Below are 19,867 nucleotides of genomic sequence, written 5' to 3' on the forward strand. Positions count from 1 at the left end.
AAGTTTACTTTAGTAATCTATCTTTACTTTCTTTATTGCTTTCTTAGTCATTCTTTGCTGTCGTTTAAAATTTTCCCAATCTTCTAGTTTCCCACTAACCTTGGCCACCTTATACGCATTAGTTTTTAATTTGATACTCTCCTTTATTTCCTTGGTTATCCACGGCTGGTTATCCCTTCTCTTACCGCCCTTCTTTTTCACTGGAATATATTTTTGTTGAGCACTATGAAAGAGCTCCTTAAAAGTCCTCCACTGTTCCTCAATTGTGCCACCGTTTAGTCTGTGTTTCCAGTCTACTTTAGCCAACTCTGCCCTCATCCCACTGTAGTCCCCTTTGTTTAAGCATAGTACGCTCATTTGAGACACTACTTCCTCACCCTCAATCTGTATTACAAATTCAACCATACTGTGATCACTCATTCCGAGAGGATCTTTTGCTCGGAGATTGTTTATTATTCCTGTCTCATTACACAGGACCAGATCTAAGATAGCTTGCTCCATTGTAGGTTCTGTAACATACTGTTCTAAGAAGCAATCCCGTCTGCATTCTATGAATTCCTCCTCAAGGCTACCCCATACGATTTGATTTGACCAATCGATATGTAGGTTAAAATACCCCATGATTAATGCCGTTCCTTTTTCACATGCCCCATTATTCCCTTGATTATTGCCTGCCCCACTGTGAATTTATTATTTGGGGGCCTATAAACTACGCCCACCAGTGACTTTTTCCCCTTACTATCTCTAATCTCCACCCACAATGATTCAACATTTTGTTCATTCGAGCCAATATCGTCTCTCACAACGGCCCTGATATCATCCTTTATTAACGGAGTGACCCCACCTCCTTTCCCTTCTTGTCTATCTTTCCGAATTGTCAGATACCCCTGTATGTTTAATTCCCAGTCTTGGCCACCCTGCAACCACGTTTCTGTAATGGCCACCAAATCATACCCATTTGTAATGATTTGTACCGTCAACTCATTTACTTTATTTCGAATGCTGCGTGTGTTTAGGTAGAGTGTTTTAATACTAGTTTTTAAACCATGATTTTTAGTTTTGACCCTTCCTGCAGCCCCTTTATATTCATATATATTGTCCCTTCCTATCACCTTGTGGTTTACACTTACCCCAGTGCTACTCTGCTCTGTTGCCTACTGCCTTTTGCATTCTTTCTGAGGGTCCTATTCATCTGAGCTCTCACCCACTCTAACTAGCTCAGAGCCCTCTCCTGGGTTCCGAATACTCCTTGCATTGAGGCACCCGGCTTGCCTTTTTATTACACTTTGACCCTTTAGAATTTTGCTGCACAGTGGCCCTTTTTATTTTTTGCCTTGGGTTTCTCTGCCCTCCACATTTACTCATCTCCTTTCTGTCTTTTGCTTTTGTCTCCATTTTGTTTCCCTCTGTCTCCCTGCATTGGTTCCCAGCCCCCTGCCATATTAGTTTAACTCCCCTCCAACAGCACAAGCAAACACTCCCCCTCGGACATTGGTTCCGGACCTGCCCAAGTGCAGACCGTCCTGTTTGTCCTGGTGCCACCTCCCCCAGAACCGGTTCCATTGCCCCAGGAATTTGAATCCTCCCTGCTGCACCACTGCTCAAGCCACGCATTCATCTGAGCTATCCTGCGATTCCTACTCTGACTAGTTCGTGGCACTAGTAGCAATCCCAAGATTACTTTTGAGGTCCTAAGTTTTAATTTAGATCCTAGCTCCTTAAATTCGTCTCGAAGGACCTCATCCCTTTTTTTACCTATATCGTTGGTACCAATGTGCATCACGACAACTGGCTGTTCACCCTCCCTTTTCAGAATGTCCTGCACCCGCTCCGAGACATCCTTGACCCTTGCACCAGGGAGGCAACATACCATCCTGGAGTCTCGGTTGAGGCTGCAGAAATGCCTATCTATTCCCCTTACCATTGAATCCCCTATCACTATTGCTCTCCCAGTCTTTTTCCTGCCCTCCTGTGCAGCATACCCCTTGATCCCTTTAACCGTAAGGGCCATATCTAACTCCCTCTTGAATATATCCAATGAACTGCCATCAACAACTCTCTGCAGTAGGGAATTCCACAGGTTAACAACTCTCTGAGTGAAGAAGTTTCTCCTCATCTCAGTCCTAAATGGCTTACCCCTTATCCTTAGACTATGTCCCCTGGTTCTGGACTTCCCCAACATCGGGAACATTCTTTCTGCATCTTACCTGTCCAGCCCCGTCAGAATTTTATATGTTTCTATGCGATCCCCTCTCATCCTTCTAAACTCCAGTGAATACAAGCCCAGTCGATCCAGTCTCTCCTCATATGTCAGTCCTGCCATCCCGGGAATCAGTCTGGGGAACCTTCGCTGCACTCCCTCAATAGCAAGAACGTCCTTCCTCAGATTAGGAGACCAAAACTGAACACAATATTCCAGGTGAGGCCTCACTAAGGCCCTGTACAACTGCAGTCAGACCTCCCTGCTCCTATACTCAAATCCCCTAGCTATGAAGGCCAACATACCATTTGCCTTCTTCATCGCCTGTTGTACCTGCTTGCCAACATTCAATGACTGATGTACCATGACACCGAGGTCTCGTTGCACCTTCCTTTTTCCTAATCTGTCGCCATTCAGATAATATTCTGCCATCATGTTTTTGCCCCCAAAGTGGATAACCTCACATTTATCCACATTATACTGCATCTGCCACTCGTTTGCCCACTCACCTAACCTGTCCAAGTCACCCTGCAGCATTTTAGCATCCTCCTCACAGCTCACCCCGGCACCCAGTTTAGTGTCATTTGCAAATTTGGAGATATTACCTCATCCAAATTCCCTCATCCAAATTATTAATGTATATTGTAAATAGCTGGGGTCCCAGCACTGAGCCCTGTGGCACTCCACTAGTCACTGCCTGCCATTCTGAAAAGGACCCGTTTATCCCAACTCTCTGCTTCCTGTCTGCCAACCAGTTCTCTATCCACGTCAGTACATTACCCCCAATACCATGTGCTTTAATTTTGCACACCAATCTCTTGTGTGGGACCTTGTCAAAAGTCTTTTGAAAGTCCAAATACACCACATCCACTGGTTTTCCCTTGTCCACTCTACTAGTTACATCCTCAAAAAATTCGAGAAGATTTGTCAAGCATGATTTCCCTTTCATAAATCCATGCTGACTTGGACTGATCCCGTCACTGCTTTCAAAATGTGCTGCTATTTCATCTTTAATAATTGATTCCAACATTTTCCCCACTACTGATGTCAGGCTAACCAGTCTATAATTACCCACCTTCTCTCTCCCTCCCTTCTTAAAAAGTGGTGTTACATTAGCTACCCTCCAGTCCATAGGAACCGATCCAGATTCGATAGACTGTTGGAAAATGATCACCAATGCATCCACTATTTCTAGGGCTACTTCCTTAAGTACTCTTGGATGCAGACTATCAGGCCCCATGGATTTATCGGCCTTCAATCCCATCAATTTCCCGAACAAAATTTCCCGCCTAATAAGGATTTCCTTCAGTTCGTCCTTCTCACTAGACCCTTGGTCCCTTACTATTTCCGGAAGATTATTTGTGTCTTCCTTCGTGAAGACAGAACCAAAGTATTTGTTTAACTGGTCCACCCTTTCTTTGTTCCCATTATAAATTCACCTGAATCTGACTGCAAGGGACCTACATTTGTCTTCACTAATCTTTTTCTCTTCACATATCTATAGAAGCTTTTGCAGTCAGTTTTTATGTTCCCAGCAAGCTTTCTCTCATACTCTATTTTCCCCCTCCTAATTAAACCCTTTGTCCTCCTCTGCTGAATTCTAAATTTCTCCCAGTCCTCAGGTTTGCTGCTTTTTCTGGCCAATTTATATGCCTCTTCCTTGGATTTAACATTATCCTTAATTTCCCTTGTTAGCCACAGTTGAGCCACCTTCCCCGTTTTATTTTTACTCCAGACAGGGATGTACAATTGTTGAAGTTCATCTATGTGACCTTTAAATGTTTGCCATTGCCTATCCACCGTCAACCCTTTACCTATCACTCGCCAGTCTATTCCATCCAATTCACGTCTCATACCATCGAAGTTACCTTTCCTTAAGTTCAGGACCCTAGTCTCTGAATTAACTGTGTCACTCTCCATATTAATAAAGAATTCTACCATATTATGGTCACTCTTCCCCAAGAGGCCTCGCCCAACAAGATTGCTAATTAGCCCTTTCTCATTACACATCACCCAGTCTAGGATGGCCAGCCCTCTAGTTGGCTCCTCGACATATTGGTCTAGAAAACCATCCCTAATACACTCCAGGAAATCCTCCTCCATTGCATTGTTACCAGTTTGGTTAGCCCAATCTATATGTCGATTAAAGTCGCCCATGATAACTGCTGTACCTTTATTGCACGCATCCCTAATTTCTTCTTTGATGCTGTCCCCAACCTCACTACTACTGTTTTGTGGTCTGTGCACATCTTCCACTAGCATTTTCTGCCCTTTGGTATTCTGTAGCTCCACCCATACCGATTCCACATCATCCAAGCTAATGTCCTTCCTTACTATTGCATTAATTTCCTCTTTAATCAGCAATGCCACCTCACCTCCTTTTCTTTTCTGTCTATCCTTCCTAAATGTTGAATACCCCTGGATGTTGAGTTCCCAGCCTTGGTTACCCTGGAGCCATGTCTCCGTGATGCCAATTACATCATATCCGTTAACTATGATGCGCAGTTAATTCGTCCACCTTATTGCGAATACTCCTCGCATTGAGTCACAGAGCCTTCAGGCTTGTCTTTTTAGCACCCTTTGCCCCTTTAGAATTTTTCTGTAATGTGGCCCTTTTTGCTTTTTACCTTGGGTTTCTCTGCCCTCCACTTTTACTTTTCCTCTTTCTATCTTTTGCATCATAGGCAGTCCCTCAAAATCAAGAAAGACTTGCTTCACTCTAAAAGTGAGTTCTCAGGTGGCTGTACAGTCCAATGCAGGTACTACTGAATATTTAGGGAATGTTTAATCATTTTAATTATTTTTCGTCAGTGCCCTCTTGTGCCTTTGTAGATTTCTTGCACATCTGTATGAGAAACAGCAATGGTTGCTGTCAACGAAAAAGAAATTGTTTCGAACTATTGTGCATGTGTATCAATTTGCAAACCTTTCCACACATGTACAAGTCCTGATGACGTGTTGGCCCGGAATTTGCTGTGGGTAACCATCATCATAGGCAGTCCCTCGAAACCAAGGAAGACTTGCTTCTACTCTAAAAGTGAGTTCTCAGGTGGCTGTACAGTCCAATGTGGGAATTACAGTCTCTGTAACAGGTGGGGCAGAAAGTGGTTGAAGGAAAGGGCGGGTGGGGAGCCTGGTTTGCCACACGTTCCTTCCGCTGCCTGCGCTTGTTTTCTGCATGCTCTCGCCGATAAGACTCGAGGTGCCCAGCACCTTCCTGGATGCTCTTCCTCCACTTTGGGCGGTCTTGGGCCGGGGATTCCCTGGTGCCGGTGGAGATGTTACACTTTATCAAGGAGGCTTTGAGGATGTCCTTGAAGCGTTTCCTCTGCCCACCACGCTTGCCATGTAGGAGTTCTGAGTAGAGCACTTGCTTAGGGAGTCTCGTGTCAGGTATGCGGATGATGTGGCCCGCCCAATGCAGCTGACCAAGTGTGGGTAGTGCTTTGATGCTGGGGATGTTGGATTGAGCAAGAACGAGAACAGGAGTAATGACAGTGAACTGTCAGCGTTCGCCGTCATTGCCCCTCTGAAACTGACTGCAACTTCAGGGTTTAGCGGATGCGCAGATAAACATGGAAAATCCTGACGTTGCGGTCAGTCATTCTCTGCTCCAATGCTGACGACCCCCCCCACTCCCCACCCCACATAGCCGGCAATCAGCCTAATCAGAGAAAGCAGTAAAACTGACTAAAACTTGGGCTGATCCTCAGTAATATCACTGTTAAATACCTGTTTTGGATCGATAATAATAGATCCAGGTTTGCAATCTAGATGAATCTTAAATAAGAGACAAGACAAATGAAGTAAAGATAAAACACCGTTGACTGAGAGAAAAGAAACATTATACAGTTTACGAAGAAAAGAGAAGTATGATAAGATACAACAAAGCTCACGGCCTTCAGCCCGTAGGGAACTCCACAACGACGGTTGGTCAGGAGCCTAGGGGGTCCCGGCACCACTCGCGAACCACGGTTTAAGGTGAAGTTCAAAAAGCTACTGGACAGTTCCGTTCCTGTATACTACTGAACAAACATACTGTTGAACAAACATGGGTGCATGTGGCTTATGGCCAACTCCTAATCTGTAAGGCCCCAGCTGTTCTTCCACAAAGCATGAGATCTCAAGGCGCCGACTGTCCCATAAACAAGCTGGTGTGCACCTCAAGATCTCTCTCTCTCTCTCTCTCTCTCTGCATCAACAACATTCCACGAGGCATGGAGCAGAAACACACTGTAAATGTTGAAATATCATAATTACCCCTATGTGATTAACTCCATACAATACAATCCACCCTTGATATTTAGACATTCTAAGTAATATAATGAGTTGAAGGTGTAATGCATCAGTTACACGTTGTGTATGCGCAAGGAACGCCCGCAATCTACACCAAAGAATACATACAAGCAGTAATATCCATAATAACGCAACGAGTAAAACAACGATAGGATGTATTAACAGCTTCAAAGCGGCGGATGTTTTTGGGGACCACCCATAAAAGATGTCCCATCAATGGTGTACCATAAGGTCAGTGACCGTTGTCGCAACTCTGACCAAGGCGCCTTCACTGTAACTCATAGCAACTTGCAGAGCATGAAGAGTACTCCCTCGTTTGCTCAATTCGTCAGTGACCTTTTGGTTATATTTTAGAAATTGAGCTAAATGAGTTAGGTCGACAGTGGGAGGAAGGTTAGTAATGCCTAGGACGGTGTGATGGCACACAACATTTTTCCATCGTCCCAATCGATATGTCCTTTTAGAATGAAGGTCATATATGGTATACACATATTTAAAGCAACCATTTAGAGGAGGATATTTACGGGCGCCGTCAAGATAAATGGGATAGACACTAGTAATACAAACATGATTCTGTCCGATTTCATGTAAAATTGTATCATTGTATGATACAAGTGTCCAAATGCATGTTCCCGCTGTATGCTGTAGGGAGCATGGTTCAAACACAGGTATGTGCAAAGGACACACCATACCGAAAGGCCATATTTGACAATCTTGAGCTTGGTGAGTTCTATTGCTAGCATCAATCCATCCACCCTTGAACTCGGGTGCCCACAGCTTTTGGCCAGGTGGGGAAGCACTATAAACTGGCACCAAATGTTGGTTTTTGTGATATTGACTATTCTCATGGTAAAGTTACACCCCTGGTCATCACAATGTGTATGTTGCATATCAGGTTTTACCCCTAGATTTCTGCTGCCGAAGTGGAATATTTTGCTCCAACTATCTGCATGCCCTGACATGGCAATACATTCTAACTCGGCCCTTAATAGTTGCCGGGTTACTTCTTCAAACATGCATTGTGTGTGATGACACACCCTATCTCTTGAGTAGTTTTATTTATGTGTTCCCATCGCATTACGTCCGACAGCCAACTAGAAAACATCTGTTCTGTGAGACTTCTGTCCCATGCATTTTGCAATCGAATTGCATCTCCAGTGAGTCTTCCCACCTTTTGTATTTTGTTTTGTAAGGCCTCGATATCCATAGAGTTTAATGCTCCTATTGCTGTTCCTACACCTCCTAATATTGTGGCTAATATATCATGCCTTTGTCTCACTGACGTTTTCAAATTTGCTTTAATTGTTGTTATATTACAAGTGTCAGGTGGCTTGTCTGCATACCGGACTTGTAGTGTGAGATTTAATATGGGTGGGGATGTAAGCACAGGTGTACATGTAGAGTGTAGTCATTGCAAATGATCCATGGGGCTCTTAGAATGCTTAACTACACGCATTGACCAAAAGTGGCCCATAGTCCCCCTACCAATGATTACGAAGGCATTTGTACATCCATACCATAGAGACGTATTTAACTTAATTTCGTCTGACATAGCGTCATTGCTTGACGTAATGTTGCGGGCCCAACTCCTTAACCATGTGACGTTGTGCAATAACGACACATTGGAGTGCACATTGCATATCATTGTCATATCTTTTTGCCATTTGATTGATAACGTGATGTTGGCCCCCGTGCTTACTGTTAATAGCACCTGTCCTGGGCCTCCCCAGTACCCGCATGCGTCACAAGTGACGCTCCAGTGTCCTATAGTGCAGGCTTGCCCGGAAGGACAGGTAAAATTGTCTTGCGTACGATCAGTGTTAGCTAACCGCCACCTTATACGGCCATCCCATGCCGTGTTTGAGGATGGAAGTAGCACAGTCACAGATAACGAGACACAGAGACTTGCCAGCACGAGTTGGTAAGTTGCCATTTTGGGCAGAATCCCTGTGGGGGGAAGCATAAGTATATTAATTCAGCCCCATTTAGTCAATTTACCCTTGTCAACACAGAAAGGAATATCTTGACCAGTCAGGAGCACCCAATAAGTGTTTCCTTCTCCTTTCGCTAAGATTTCCCCTGCTTGTAAGGGTTTCTGGGGGTACTGCACCCACACTTTTCCTCCTTCACAAACTGTGTCCTGAGTCTGATTTCCTTTTTCAATAGTAGGGACACTAACTGTGCCTAACATGTGGCTTATGGGAGTTCCCCCCCGCAATGGTCGGTGATTCAGATTGCGCACTGCTTGTGGTAAGACCTTTAACCACCCTTGCAATGTGTTAGTGGGAGTTAATATTTTAATCTGTTGCTTAAGTAGTCCATTCATGCGTTCTATTAACCCTGCAGCTTGCGGATAGTAAGGTATGTGAAATATCCAATCGATCCCGTTGTCTACCGCCCACTGTTGCACTGTTTGACCTGTGAAGTGCGACCCATTATCGGATTGTACTTCTGCTGGCTCACTGTAGTATGTGATTAAATTCTCCAGTCCTTTAATCGTACTTTGTTGATTCGCTTTAGTCACTGGATAAGCTATCAAAAGTCCAGAATAGGTATCAACAGCAGTGAGCAAATATTGGAACCATTGTTGCAAAGGTAAAGGTCCTACATAATCAACTTGCCATATTTATGCTGGTTGAGTCCCTCTCTTAATATGGGCACCGGGTTGTCGTTGTAGGGGAAAATGCTTCACCTTTTGACAAATTTCACAGGTGTTTATGATCTGTTTAACACCGTCCGTAGTCAAATGTTACCCCCTATTTCGTGCCCATTGTATCGTACCCTGAATGCCCATATGCCCAGATTTGTGGTGGGCCTACTTGCCTATGCCATATTCTTCCCCTTCTGCCTCTTTGACAGCCCGTACCCGGGCTATATTATCAACGGCGTTATTATGTTCAGAGGTCTTTGAAGTGTTTTTCATGTGAGCGTCCACGTGATATACAGTTATTTTCATCTTCTGGGCTTTGGACCATATTTGTTCCCATAGGTGCTTTCCCCACAAGTCTTTCCCAGTTATTTGCCAGTTATATTCATGCCAGTTTCGCATTCAACTCGCCATGCCATTGGCTACTGCCCATGAGTCAGTATATATGTGTACTTGTTGCTGTTCCTCTTCTAATGCAAGGACTACAGCTGCTAGTTCTGCTAGCTGGCTGGAGCCTCCCACACCCTCATCATGCACAATTGTCTGGGTTTTTGGATTGAAGGCAGTGGCTCGCCATCGCCGAAAGCCATTTCGCCAGACCGCTGAGCCATCTGTGAACCAGGCATGGCTACGTTCTTCAGGTGTTAACTGTTCAAAAGACACACCCCAGGAGATCGGTGACTCTTTGGTTAAACTGACAGACGACTGCGTAAGTTCACTCTCAACTGTTTCTGGGTATTCAGCCACATGCTCATGCAGTCGGGTGATTCCTTCTTTTCCTTTACTTGCTCTGTCTGCGATATACCATTTCCAGTGCACTATGGAGCTTTGCTGCGCTCGCCCGACCTTGTGTGTCTCATTTTCTGAGAGAACCTAGGATAATATGGGTAGGTCTGGTCTTAAACTGACTTTGTCGTCCCCTCTCTGTCCTTCTGTTTCTGTTAGGGCCCAATAACATGCTAATAATTGTTTCTCAAATGGAGTGTAACGAGTAGCAGCATCTGTCAATTTTCTAGATCAGAACCCTAACGGTATATGAGTGCCATGTTGAACCTGCCACAAACTCCATACTGCAGTATCATTGGTAACGGATACCTGTAGCTCAAAAGTATGCCCAAGCACTCGCGGGGCTAGGGGTAAAGCTTGAGCTACGGCTTCTTTGGCTGCATCAAAAGCCACCTGTTGTTCCTTTCCCCACTCGAAGTGTGCCTTTTTATGTGTTACGGCATACAGCGGTTTTAATAACATCGTGAGGTGAGGTATGTGTCTCCTCCAGTAACCCAGTAGCCCCACAAACTGTGGTGTCTCAGTTTTATTCGTGGGGGTAGCCATTTCTTGAATTTTATTCTTCACAGGCTCGGGTATGATGCGCTCCCCCTGAGACCATTGGATCCCCAGAAACTGGACAATCTGGCTAGGGCCCTGCACCTTCTTTGGATTTATCTTCCAGCCCCTGTCTCGCATGTGTTGGACTAAAGTAGCTAGGGCTTCTGACACCACTGCCTCGGTGGGACCCCTTATTAGTACATCATCGATGTAGTGTGCCAGTGAGACAATAGAAGCCAACGTGCACATGTCAGGTCCCGGGCCACCAATCCGTGGCATAAGGTAGGGCTATGTAGGTAACCTTGAGGTAAGCATTTAAACGTGTATTGCCTCCCTTCCCAGAACGCAAACTGGTCCTGGGATTCTTCCGCTATTGAAATGGAGAAAAAGGCATTGGCCAGGTCGATTACCGCATACCACTCCGCACCTTCTTCAGACAGCCGCTCTGTTATAGTTACTACACCTGGGACAGCGGTTGCCAGGGGAGGGGAAAATTTGTTCAGTTGTCGGTAGTCCACATTCATCCTCCAACTTTTGTCGGGCTTCTGCACAGGCCAAACAGGGCTATTGTAGGGGGACACCACATGCCTAATGATACCCACCTACCTCCAAGAGCCCTTGTATGGTTTCCCCTATTTCTTTGTGTCCCCCAGGTATTCGGTACAGTTTCATAGTCACTATACTCGATGGCCGTGGTATTACCACTGGTTCCCACTTTGCTTCCCCTGCAATCACAGTGATCGCCCGTATCCCGAATGAGAATCGCCTGAATGAGGTGTTGTGTGTGGTTCCCTTTAAAAGGTCCATCCCAATAATATGTTCCTTTACTGCCGATATTAAGACCATTACCCAGCGCAGAGGCCTATTTCCCAACGCCATTCTGATAGTTGTTCGGACAGCAGGCGTTTCTGCCCCTCCGAACCCATTAACCATCATACTGGTCCCTGTGTGTTTCCGAGGATTTCCATGGACAATAGTAACTTCTGCCCCTGTGTCTAGTAAAGCAACATCTCTTTGTATGTTCCCCCCCCCCTCCCCGCACCCCCACCAACGTATCGTAATCGGAATGTGTGGCCTCAGGTCCCCGGGAGCTTGGGTTGATGTGGTTCCCGCAGTTGGCGAGAGGCGGGAGCAGCGTTGGAGCGGCCTATAAAAGGCCCAGCGGGTGTTCCACAGGCAGCGGCAGTTGGCGAGAGGCGGGAGCAACGTCGGAGCGGCCCATAAAAGGTCCAGCGGGTGTTCCACAGGCAGCGGCAGTTGGTGAGAGGCGGGAGCAGCGTCGGAGCAGCCTATAAAAGGCCCAGCAGGTGTTCCACAGGAAGCGGCAGTTGGCGAGAGGCGGGAGCAGCGTCGGAGCGGCCTATAAAAGGCCCAGCAGGTGTTCCACAGGCAGCGGCAGTTGGCGTGAGGTGGGAGCAGTGTCGGAGCGGCCTATAAAGGCGTGACTTGTGCAGCTACAGCGGGGAGAGAAGGCAAAAAAGAAGTAGAAAGGAATCAAAAGGTGACGTCACAGCCAAGGGGGTAAGTGATTGCCTGGTGATTGGTGAGTGGCTTTTCTTTTTCTTTTTTATATCAGTAAGTAAACTGTAACATTGTTGTTACCAATTTAAGGGTATCTAAGGGTTAAGGCATGGCAGGAGAGCTTGGTCACGTGTTATGCTCCTCCTGTACCATGTGGGAACTCAGGGACACTTCCGGTATCCCTGACGACTACATGTGTAAGAAGTGTATCCGCCTCCATCTCCTGACGGACCGTGTAGCGGAATTGGAGCTGAGGGTGGATTCACTCTGGAGCATCCACGATGCTGAGAATGACATAAGTGGCACGTGTAGTGAGTTGGTCTTACCGCATGAGAAGGATCCACAGCCAGCTAGGGAATGGAAGACCAGCAGGAAGAGTAGTACAAAGAAGGTAGTGCAAGGGTCCCATCTGGTCATCCCCCTGCAAAACAGATACACTGCTTTGAGTGCTGTTGAGGGAGATGACTCATCAGGGGAGAGCAGCAGCAGCCAAGTTCATGGCACCGTGGCTGGCTCTGTTGCACAGGAGGGCAGGAAAAAGAGTGGGAGAGCGATAGTGATAGGGGATTCAATCATAAGGGGAATAGTTAGGTGTTTCTGCGGCCGCAACCGAGACTCCAGGATGGTATGTTGCCTCCCTGGTGCAAGGGTCAAGGATGTCTCCGAGCGAGTGCAGGACATTCTAAAAAGGGAGGGAGAACAGCCAGTTGTTGTGGTGCACATTGGTACCAACGACATAGGTAAAAAAAGGGATGAGGTCCTACGAGATGAATTTAAGGAGCTAGGAGCTAAATTAAAAAGTAGGACCTCAAAAGTAGTAATCTCGGGATTGCTACCAGTGCCACGTGCTAGTCAGAGTAGGAATCGCAGGATAGCACAGATGAATACGTGGCTTGAGCAGTGGTGCAGCAGGGAGGGATTCAAATTTGTGGGGCATTGGAACAGGTTCTGGGGGAGGTGGGACCAGTACAAACTGGACGGTCTGCACTTGGGCAGGACCGGAACCAATGTCCTAGGGGGAGTGTTTGCTAGTGCTGTTGGGGAGGAGTTAAACTAATATGGCAGGGGGATGGGAACCAATACAGGGAGACAGAGGGAAACAAAAAGGAGACAAAAACAAAAGACAGAAAAGAGATGAGTAAAAGTGGAGGGCAGAGAAACCAAAGGCAAGAAACAAAAAGGGCCACTGAATATAAAAGGGCTGCAGGAGGGGTCAAAACTAAAAATCATGGTTTAAAAACTAGGATGGAAACACTCTACCTAAATGCACGCAGCATTCGAAATAAAGTAAATGAGTTGACGGCACAAATCATTACAAATGGGTATGATTTGGTGGCCATTACAGAAACATGGTTGCAGGGTGGCCAAGACTGGGAATTAAACAAACAGGGGTATCTGACGATTCAGAAAGATAGGCAAGAAGGGAAAGGAGGTGGAGTAGCTCTGTTAATAAAAGATGATATCAGGGCAGTTGTGAGGGATGATATTGGCTCCAATGAACAAAATGTTGAATCATTGTGGGTGGAGATTAGAGATAGTAAGGGGAAAAAGTCACTGGTTGGCGTAGTTTATAGGCCCCCAAATAATAACTTCATGGTGGGGCGGGCAATAATCAAGGGAATAATGGAGGCATGTGAAAAAGAAACGGCAGTAGTCATGGGGGATTTTAACCTACATATCGATTGGTCAAATCAAATCGCACGGGGTAGCCTGGAGGAGGAATTCATAGAATGCATACGGGATTGTTTCTTAAAACAGTATGTAACAGAACCTACAAGGGAGCAAGCCATCTTAGATCTGGTCCTGTGTAATGAGACAGGAAAAATAAACGATCTCCTAGTGAAAGATCCTCTCGGAATGAGTGATCACAATATGGTTGAATTTGTAATACAGATTGAGTATGAGGAAGTTGTGTCAGAAACGAGCGTACGATGCTTAAACAAAGGGGTCTACAGTGGGATGAGGGCAGAGTTGGCTAAAGTAGACTGGAAACAAGGACTAAACGGTGGCACAATTGAGGAACAGTGGAGGACTTTTAAGGAGCTCTTTCATAGTGCGCAACAAAAATATATTCCAGTGAAAAAGAAGGGCGGTAAGAGAAAGGATAACCAGCCCTGGATAACCAAGGAAATAAAGGAAAGTATCAAATCAAAGACCAATATGTATAAGGTGGCCAAGGTTAGTGGGAAACTAGAAGATTGGGAAAATTTTAAGCAACAGCAAAAAAATGACTAAAAAAGCAATAAAGAAAGGGAAGATAGATTACGAAGGTAAACTTGCGCAAAACATAAAAGCAGATAGTAAAAACTTTTACAGATATATAACACGGAAAAGAGTGACTAAAGTAAATGTTGGTCCCTTAGAAGATGAAAAGGGGGATTTAATAATGGGAAATGTGGAAATGGCTGAGACCTTAAACAATTATTTTGCTTCCCTCTTCACAGTGGAAGACACAAAAACCATGCCAAAATTTGCAGGCCACAGGAATGTGGGAAGGGAGGACCTTGAGACAATCACTATCACTAGGGGGGTAGTGCTGGACAGGTTAATGGGACTGAAGGTAGACAAGTCCCCTGGTCCTGATGAAATGCATCCCAGGGTATTAAAAGAGATGGCGGAAGTTATAGCAGATGCATTCATTATAATCTACCAAAATTCTCTGGACTCTGGGGAGGTACCAGCGGATTGGAAAGCAGCTAATGTAACGCCTCTGTTTAAAAAAGGGGGCAGGCAAAAGGCAGGTAACTATAGGCCGGTTAGTTTAACATCTGTAGTGGGGAAAATGCTTGAAGCTATCATTAAGGAAGAAATAGCGGGACATCTAGATAGAAATAGTGCAATCAAGCAGACGCAGCATGGATTCATGAAGGGGAAATCATGTTTAACTAACTTACTGGAATTCTTTGAGGATATAACGAGCATGGTGGATAGAGGTGTACCGATGGATGTGGTGTATTTAGATTTCCAAAAGGCATTCGATAAGTTGCCACACAAAAGGTTACTGCAGAAGATAGAGGTACGCGGAGTCAGAGGAAATGTATTAGCATCGATAGAGAATTGGCTGGCGAACAGAAAGCAGAGAGTCGGGATAAATGGGTCCTTTTCCGGTTGGAAATCAGTGGTTAGTGGTGTGCCATAGGGATCAGTGCTGGGACCACAACTGTTTACAATATACATAAATGACCTAGAAGAGGGGACAGAGTGTAGTGCAACAAAATTTGCAGATGACACTAAGATTAGTGGGAAAGCGGGTTGTGTAGAGGACTCAGAGAGGCTGCAAGGAGATTTGGATAGGTTCAGCGAATGGGCTAAGGTTTGGCAGATGGAATACAATGTCGGAAAGTGTGAGGTCATCCACCTTGGGAAAAAAAACAGTAAAAGGGAATATTATTTGAATGGGGAGAAATTACAACATGCTGTGGTGCAGAGGGACCTGGGGGTCCTTGTGCATGAAACTCTTTTAGATGGATCCCAAAAGGTTAGTTTGCAGGTGCAGCAGGTAATCAGGAAGGCGAATGGAATGTTGGCCTTCACTGCGAGAGGGATGGAGTACAAAAGCAGGGAGGTGTTGCTGCAACTGTATAAGGTATTGGTAAGGCCGCACCTGGAGTACTGCGTGCAGTTTTAGTCACCTTACTTAAGGAAGGATATACTAGCTTTGGAAGGGGTACAGAGACGATTCACTAGGTTGATTCGAGAAATGAGGGGTTACCTTATGATGATAGATTGAGTAGACTGGGTCTTTACCCGTTGGAGTTCAGAAGGATGAGGGGTGATCTTATAGAAACATTTAAAATCATGAAAGGGATAGACAAGATAGAGGCAGAGAGGTTGTTTCCATTGGTGGGGGAGACTAGAACTAGGGGGCACAGCCTCAAAATACGGAGGAGCCAATTTAAAACCGAGTTGAGAAAGAATTTCTTCTCCCAGAGGGTTGTGAATCTGTGGAATTCTCTGCCCAAGGAAGCAGTTGAGGCTGGCTCATTGAATGTTTTCAAATCAAAGATAGATAGATTTTTAACCAATAAGGGAATTAAGGGTTACGGGGAGAGGGCGGGTAAGTGGAGCTGAGTCCACGACCAGATCAGCCATGATCTTATTGAATGGCGGAGCAGGCTCGAGGGGCTAGATGGCCTACTCCTGTTCCTAATTCTTATGTTCTTATGTTCTTATGTAACAGGGATTGCTCCCGGATCCCGGCCACACCCCTAGTCGAGGGGATTACTAGCATTCCACAGCTCTTCTACGTTGGGGTATAGGCTAGCGGGAGGTGGTTTCTCCACATCCGCAGACTTATCGCTATCCGACTTAGTCTCCCTGTGTTGCCATGTTGCGCAACTGTATCGCACCCTTCGCCATAGTATTCCAAGGTTTTACTTCCCCTTCCCAATCAACGGCAGAGGGATAATATTTTTGCCGGACCCCAATAGTAACCATGTCCCATAGCGAACCTGTGCCCTGGACATTCCATAGCACTGCTGTGATATGGTGGTCCATAATCATAGTCCCCATTTTTGTTAATTCTTCGGGGTTAAGTATTACGCCTGATGCTCTCTGGTCCCAAATCCAGGTTAGCCATTCTGACAATGATTCCCCGGGTTTTTGGTGAAATTGAGACCCTATTTCTTGTAATTCACTAGTGGTGAAGTCACGCACCCGGCTGTTCCCCATCTTGCTGTTTCGTCTTATTTGTCATAAGGGGTCTAGCTTCCATGCCCCGAGCGTGTGGGGGAGGGTCTTTAGTTTCCTCCCGTTCCCTCCCCCCCTCCATCTGTCCACTCATATTCTGAATCAGAGGAGTACCAGATGTCTCCCGTCCCAACGAGCCGGATCCCAAGTGGGTCCAGCTACCAATGCATAGATCTATCTGTAATTTCCGTCGTCTGGCTTTCTTTTTATTTTGTACTGTCGCCAGACGGCATATTTAAGTTTCTGATTGTTCATTGACTTTGTCCATCCGTTCTTGTGCAGTGCGGACTGCTTCAGTCAGAGTCGAATTTTGACTTTCCAAAACCTTAATCCTTAATAGCTGTTTTTAACTGTCGGTTTTCTGCCTCACTTTCCTTAAGTTGTTTACACATCACCCTTAATGCTGTCAACAAAACCCATCCAATTTGTGGGCAACTATTATTCTCCTGTGGGAAGCCTGCTTCCTCCAGGAGAGACAGTACCACGTGGGGTACGGTTCTATCTTTGTTCTGTTCCAATAACTGCGTATCCCAATGTTGCGGGGGTCCAAACCGGGCTAGCACATTGGCAAGAGAGCCAAAACCCTCATCCCTCGTGCTCCACCCTGGTATTCTATACTTCTCTCCCGCAAGAGGAGACTGCTTCTTGTCTTTTCTCTTAAACATTTTACCAGATCCTCTTCGTGACGCCAAAATATTTTGGATCGATAATAATAGATCCAGGTTCGGGATCTGGATGAATGTTAAATAAGAGTCAAGACAAATGAAATAAAGATAAAACACCGTTTACTGAGAGAAAAGAAATATAATACAGTTTACGAAGAAAAGAGAAATATGATAAGATGCAACAAAGCTCACGGCCTTCAGCCCGTTGGGAGATCCGCAACGACGGCTGGTCAGGAGCATTGGGGGTCCCGGCACCGCTCGCGAATCACGGTCCAAGGTGAAGTTCAAAGAGCTACTGGACAGTTCTGTTCCTTTATACTATTGAACAAACATACTGTTGAACAAACATGGGTGCATGTGGCTTATGGCCAACTCCTAATCTGTAAGGCCCCAGCTGTTCTTTCACAAAGCATGAGATCTCGAGGCGCCGACCATTCCATAAACAAGCTGGTGTGCACCTCAAGATCTCTCTCTCTCTCTCTCTGCATCAACAACATTCCACGAGGCATGGAGCAGAAACACACTGTAAATGTTGAAATATCATAATTACCCCTATGTGATTAACCCCATACAATACAATACCTCATTAAATGTTAAATAAAAACAGAAAATGCTGGAAATACTCAGCAGCATCTGTAGAGAGAGAACCAGAGTTAATGTTTCAGGTCGATGGCCTTCTGTCAGAACTGGAAAAATGTTAAATTGTTAAATGCTCAGCCTTGTTAAATATTAAGCCTTGTTTGAATAGGTGTAACTGGTGTTTTAACAGCGTATTATCTGATAAACAAACGTTCTGGCCCTGAAAAATTAGTGGAGTTTCAAATGATTCCAAGATAATAAAAATTGTAATTTTTAAAAACTTTAATTTTTTTAAAGTTTGTTCATGATATTTCAGCTTCTACCTTATCCCCATGTGAAAGATCTTTATTTTGCTCTCTCTAATGTTTTTAAAAAGTCCGGTTAAAAGCAGCTTCTCATTTCCAGGTTTGCTGACTGAGAATTCTTCAGTGTGATTGGCTGCTTAGACAGCTTGTTGACATCACTGCACCATCGCACTAGGAATCCCCTATTCACAGCGCTGCAATCAATTGAATGTTGAAAAAGGCAAACTTCTCACTGCGAGATCTCTGTGGGCAACTTTTTTCTGGGCCAGCAGCAAGCGCCTTTGCTTCACCGCTGACCTCAAATTACGGGCCTTAGTTATGTGCATGAGTGGTCATTGGCAATGAAAAAGATTCTTTTGAAGATTCAGGGCTAGAAATTGAGTAGTGCCCCAGTTGGGGCGAGCAAAAGTATTGCCGGGCGCTACACAGAGTGCTGCTGTATTCATAGGCTCCTTCTTTCCCTTAAAGGAGAGGGCCAGTGCTGAAATCATTTCAAGATAAGGCTGGGAATGGTCAGTGACAGCACCTGCGATCCACGAAGAGCAGCCCCAAGCACTCTAAGAGTGTGCAGGGCTGATCAATCGCGGGATGGAAGAAATTCAAAACACTGGGGTGATAATAACATTTTGGGCTACATTACCACCACTGCCTTTAATTTCCGCTCCCCAAGCGGCCGGCCGAGGTCACAATGCCTCCTGCCGTTGTTGATGCCTGGCGAAGCTTCAGGGGGCGGAAGCGAATGTAAGATCCGGGGCGATAACGGGGCACTGCGCAGCGGATGACGTTACGATCTCCGGGGCACAGGAGATCAAGGCGGTAAGTTTTAGCGCCAGCGCTAACCCGCCATGCAAGTTCATGGGCACTGATAATTTCACTGTGCTAGGTCGGTAAGCCGTTAGCGCCACGTTATTTCTCCCTGCAGGCACTAACAGGAGGGGCAAAGGAGGCCAATTTCTCCCCATCAGTGTATATGCAGATTTTATATCTTTCTGCTCATATACAAATGGTGGTGCCAACATCACGGGATTTTTCCATTTATAAATTTTAACTTCTATGTTGGTCTTTAAGGCATTAGCGTACTTGCGCCACTTTTTGTCTGTGCCCATTTTCGGTGGAATATATATTTCACATTGACATGATTAAACGTATCTGGACAATTGTCTTTTGTATTTTTAAGTAATATTTTGTTACCATTTTTACATGTTGACCTCAGTGAATCCGAAAGGTTTTGAGTTGATATTTTCCCCACAGCCTGGCAGATGAAATTACTTAATGAATACAACTTACAGCAAGCACCACTGGTTACAATTCCCAATGGGCTGCACCAACTAAGTACATTGTGGAACACTAAGTACATTGTGGAACAACTAAGGGAATCAAGGGATATGGGGATAGGGTGGGCAAGTGGATTGAGGTAGAAGATCAGCCCTGATCTTATTGAATGACGGAGCAGGCTTGAGGGGTAGTATGGCCTACTCCTGCTCCTACTTCGTAACTCCCAGCATTCATTGCTAAGATTTTTATCAGTTAAACTGTGCTGTATAGTCATTCTGAGTTTGGTTGTTTTTACCCAAAACAAATTAAAGCATAAACTTTGGAACATTATTGAGATATGTTTTGACAGGAATACTATTCTGAA

This window comes from Pristiophorus japonicus, chromosome 15 (assembly GCF_044704955.1).
Source record: "Pristiophorus japonicus isolate sPriJap1 chromosome 15, sPriJap1.hap1, whole genome shotgun sequence".
Lineage (NCBI taxonomy): Eukaryota > Metazoa > Chordata > Chondrichthyes > Pristiophoridae > Pristiophorus > Pristiophorus japonicus.